This window comes from Cupressus sempervirens, chromosome 8, assembly GCF_028749045.1.
Source record: "Cupressus sempervirens isolate cs-2001-9-10 chromosome 8, ASM2874904v1, whole genome shotgun sequence".
NCBI classification, from domain to species: domain Eukaryota; kingdom Viridiplantae; phylum Streptophyta; class Pinopsida; order Cupressales; family Cupressaceae; genus Cupressus; species Cupressus sempervirens.
In genome coordinates, this window is record NC_143125.1 from 536,846,685 (window position 1) to 536,851,636 (window position 4,952).

At 39.5% G+C, this 4,952-nt stretch overlaps 1 pseudogene across 1 annotated transcript; it reads left to right on the forward strand.

Annotated features, from left to right (window-relative positions):
* The first annotated feature begins 2,885 nt into the window (after nt 1–2,885).
* Nucleotides 2,886–4,720, forward strand: LOC149543558 (cytochrome P450 86B1 pseudogene; annotated as a pseudogene). Its single transcript, XR_016355241.1, has one exon. The product of XR_016355241.1 is annotated as a cytochrome P450 86B1 pseudogene (transcript).
* The last annotated feature ends 232 nt before the right edge of the window (nt 4,721–4,952 follow it).

Genomic DNA, 4,952 nt, shown 5'->3' on the forward strand with positions numbered 1-4,952 from the left:
CTTTGACTATGGATTCAGACTGCCTTCCATGGCTTATATATATTGATACCAACAATTACATTGTTTGTAATCCCCAAGAGTCAAAATACACCTCTCTAAGATGACAAATTTGTATGGGGGTAAATGAAAGAATGAAACCCCCTAATTATGAATGATTTGATAGAAACAAAAGATAATGAGTGTCCTCATGTGTTGATTCTTTTATGAGAACTCTTAATTGATTTGTAAATTCTTTCAAATTGTGGATATTTATTTCTTCTTGGTTCACTTGATATTCTCACAATATCCAAACATATAGAACTTGAATGCCAAGTTCATTATTTATGCAACTATACATAGTCATACCACCAAGGAAATCAATTGAATTGAAATTAACTATCTCATCAACTTATGCAATCATGGTGTTATGTCCTAGGTTTATTAGGACCACTCTATTTTATAAATTTTACTTGTGCATCTAGAATAGTAAGAGTTACAAGACTTACATTTTCAAGTAGTTAGTTCATGAGAGATGGTGTGTTTCTTCTTTTGATGTTGTGGCATCTTGAATTGGTTGGTAGAAATAAAAACATTATAGGTTTTTTTTTCTTTTACCTTGTGAAATCTAGCGATGCACACTTGACCCAAATCCCTGGAGTACCAAGTGCTAGGACGTTCCTAGGATGGGTACTCTATACACTTGAGTGCCCTTACCACTATTGAAACTTTATTGTATCATAGCCATTCCATGTGAGTGCTCCAAAACTTGAGTGTGATTGAAGTGTACTTGGGGACTTCTAGAAATCCCTTGACTACAACATGATGAGGTGGGACCAATCACAAATAGAATAAAGTCAATATTTTTTAATTTTGGTTCCTAAGAAACCCTATAAGAATGATTTGCATCTCATATAGGGCCCTACAAGCCTTCATAAGGCTCATATGCTTCATTTGAAAATCATATTTTTTAAACAACTAGGATGAAGGAGAGAGAAAAAAGTTTGAAAGAGTGATTTTGCAAGTGATTGCAAGATCAAGAGGAGCAAGGAGATCAAGATTCATCAAGCACAAGGTAGGCTTTTTACAACTTTCTTTGTTTTATTTCCTTATTTTTATTTTATTTTCTAAAATTAAATAATGAATGCATTGTTTGAGTTTCAAATTCTTGTTGAAAGAATTTTTATTTTTAATGTGTTGTTTGAATTTTGATTCTTTGAATGCATTATTTAAAAAAAAAACTAAATGTATGAATTTTAAATGGTTGAATGCATTATTATTTTAAATTATTTTTTATTAAGTTAAGATGAAATGAATTTCTAAACTGAGTTGAAACTTCAAACTAGTTATTTAATGCTTTACTTTAATTTTTTAAAATCATGAATTAGGTTCAAATTTATATCATTATTTGAAATGGGGTTTCTAAATGACCTATAGAAACAATGAAGAAGACATGGAGTTACATTTTCGGAGGTGCAAGTTTATTAAATTATGAGCCTAAGCATGAGGAAAGTGACCTTGGGGATGATTTAGGAACCCAATCTACTTATGTTACACCAAAGATACCTTCTATTGATTATCCATCTCATATTTTAGTACCATTTGCTAGGGTTTCTTACAATCCAAAGATTCCTCAAATAATTTTTATAAGAGGTTTACACCCAATGCCTATAAGTGGTTGCATATGAAAAATGAAAACATAATTTTTGGTTCACAAAATGGTTTAGGAGCATTACTAGAGTTATTTCACACCTTTTTTGGATGAATATGGTGAGAGAGCATGAAAATTCTTGCCAAGTGCTGAAAATTTTGAATTTGGAATTTTAATAAGAAAACTCTAGGGCATTCCTCATGATAGCGTAGTTCCTATTCCTAAGTCTTTGACTAGTAGGCAACATGTTGAGGTAATTTAGCAATTACATGCATAGCGAGATACTTATCCATGTATCTTGCATCAAACAAAAATGACTACATTACAATCATCTTCCACATCTTCATCCATTCATATTTAATAGGAGGGCAATAGGGGGAACAAAAGGTAGGGAGTTCTAGTGACCTCATTGCTGATTTATTTAATGCTCATATGAAGGACCGGTCAGACAATGCCTTTTGGATATTCTTCTTTGCCCATGACATCCTTTTCTTTTGGTTAGGAAGTTCCCCTTAGTTTGGGCTTAGGCCCACCTCTTATATTTATATAACTATACTCATTCTTCCCAATATTATCGAGTGGCGAGGTATGTGCTTAGTTTTCCAAATGAGACAGTAAGGATTTTATTGTGAATATTAATGTTCACACTCCGGTGAGCTAATAACCTTTGTTTGGATGGACTCTCTTCGGTCAAGTATATTATGCTGCCTCTAGAATCACGTGCCAAACAATGTAATCGATCTTTTCTATATCTATTTATCTTTATTTCATATTTTTCTCCAATGCTCTATTGGCTTTGGGTCTCGTCCCTATCTATAGGGTATCTCAGTCTTCGGGAAAGGACATGTCCTTTCACTTGTCTCGTCAGCCCTGTTAGCACTGTGGTCCCGGGGGCCGCTATGGGCAGGGGGATGCGGGCATCCGGGCAGTCGAATGAACTGCCTGGATAGCCGTTGCCGTTAAAATAGGCCATTGAAAATACACTGTCGCAGAGGTTGGAAATAGAATGCTAAAATAACTCATGGGTGATATTGGAATCTATGGACGTTGGTGAAAATTGATGTCGGTAAAATAAATGGGTTACCCACTTGTAGTAGAACCGGAATTGAAGACCGAAAACCATTGGGTTAACCACTTGGAGTAGAACCAAAAATTGAAGACACAACATCAATGGGCTAACTACTAGTAATACGGTACACATTGAAGATATTCCTCCTAAATTATATTAAACCAGGGATGATACATTTGCAATCCACCCGTTCAAAGCAGAGGTGCGTATGCATACCCATCTCTCTGTCAAAACTTCTTCCCTCGAGTGCTTGCAGAACTCTTGAGAATGGGAAACAGCATCAATATTAATCTTCTGTGTTTTCTGTTTCGTTACCCAAATCTGAAAGCCATAATCATAGCACTGCCATTGTTGGGCTTCATGCTTTTCTATTTCTTTATACACAGTAAAAAGAAAGGGCTGCGAAAGTGGCCCCTGATAGGAATGCTGCCTTCTTTAGTTCTTCATGTCAATGAGATCCACGACTGGACCACACAAGTCTTGAAAGACTGCGGAGGAACGTTTTACTTCAAGGGGCTTGTCAAGGGCGGCATGGAAACCCTAGTCACGGCGGACCCAGCCAATCTGGAGCACGTGCTGAACGTCAGATTCAGCAACTATCCCAAGGGAAGGTATTTCCGGACCATTGGGCACGACTTCCTAGGCGACGGCATCTTCAACGCTGACGCCGAGGTGTGGAAAACGCAGAGGAAAACTGCCAACGTAGAGTTCAACAGTCCGTCAGCCAGGGAGAAAATGGGGAAGTCAGTGGAAGAGTTGGTGCAGAACCGGCTGGTGCCCTTCCTCGAAGAGACTGCCCGGTCGGGTGAGGCAATCGATCTGCAGGACGTGCTCCTCCGCTTCACCTTCGATAACGTCTGCATGATAACACTGGGAATCAACCCTGGCTGTTTTGCGGGCGGAGAAGCAGAAGCAATAGAGTTTGCCACGGCGTTTGAGGAGGCCACGGAGTTCACCATGTTTAGGTTTTTGTTGCCCCCTCTTCTCTGGAGACTCATGCGGCATTTCAAGTTGGGACCCGAGGGGAAGCTCGGTGGGTCACTGGCAACCATTAATAGGTATGTTGACAACATAATCGGGCATCGAACTGGGAGCTCCGGTGGCAAGAGCGAGACTGACCTTCTGTCGGCCTTCATGAAGGTCAGGACTGGGGATGGTGACCGGTTTTACACGGACAAAAAGCTGCGGGAAATCGCTGTCAATTTCATTCTCGCCGGACGGGAGTCCTCGTCAGTGGTGCTCTCTTGGTTCTTCTGGCTGCTGCTCTGCAACCCGCGGGTCGAAGAACGTATATTGACAGAGATTCGGTTCGTTTTGTTGAAGAGATCTTCTGCTGGTGCAGAAACTATCGAACGATCAAACGGCTGCCTGTGTTTTACAGTAGAGGAGGTGAAGGAGATGCATTATTTGCAGGCGGCGCTGTCGGAGTCCCTGAGACTGTTCCCTGCCGTTCCGTTTGACTACAGGGTAGTCCGGTCGAATGACCGGCTCCCTGACGGGACTTATGTAAGAAAGGGGATGGGGGTGGTATATTCGATATATGGGATGGGTAGAATGGAGAGCATTTGGGGGAAGGACTGCATGGAGTTTAGACCCGAGAGGTGGCTTGACAAGCATGGAATCTTCGTCAGTGAGTCGGTATATAAATATCCGGTGTTTAATGCTGGGCCGAGGCTTTGCCTGGGAAAGGACTTTGCTTACTACCAGATGAAATTGGTTGCAGTGAGTATCATTTGGGGGTTCAAGATGAAGATGGTGGAAGGACATGTTGTGAAGCCCAAGTTGGCTCTCACTCTCTACATGAAAAATGGGCTTCTGGTCACGTTGCAGCCAAGGGACCCGCATGTACTGCAAAATTCCAGTGATTTATAATAGTTTCAGGAGACTTAATGGCTCCAATCCCATTCATATCCGTACAACATATGTTATGTCTCGTCCTCTTAGTAGAGTTGATGGTGTATGATGGGGTTGACCTGAATTCAAGATTGTAGTTTGGGAAAAAAAAGATTTTTTAAAAAGAGTTGAGTTTTAAAAGGAATTATATTGTTTTTGTTCCAGGGGGATCAAGTTATTTATTTTAAATTTTAGATTATGAAATATATTTTTGAATTGAATATCAATTGTAAACATAAGTTTTCAATTTAGAAATTGAATTTTATCAAGAAAACATATTTATATAGAAGCTAATTATGGAAGAGTAAGTCGTATTGGAATTTTAATTTATATGCCCTTATCAAGAATCAAACTTGAGCCTCC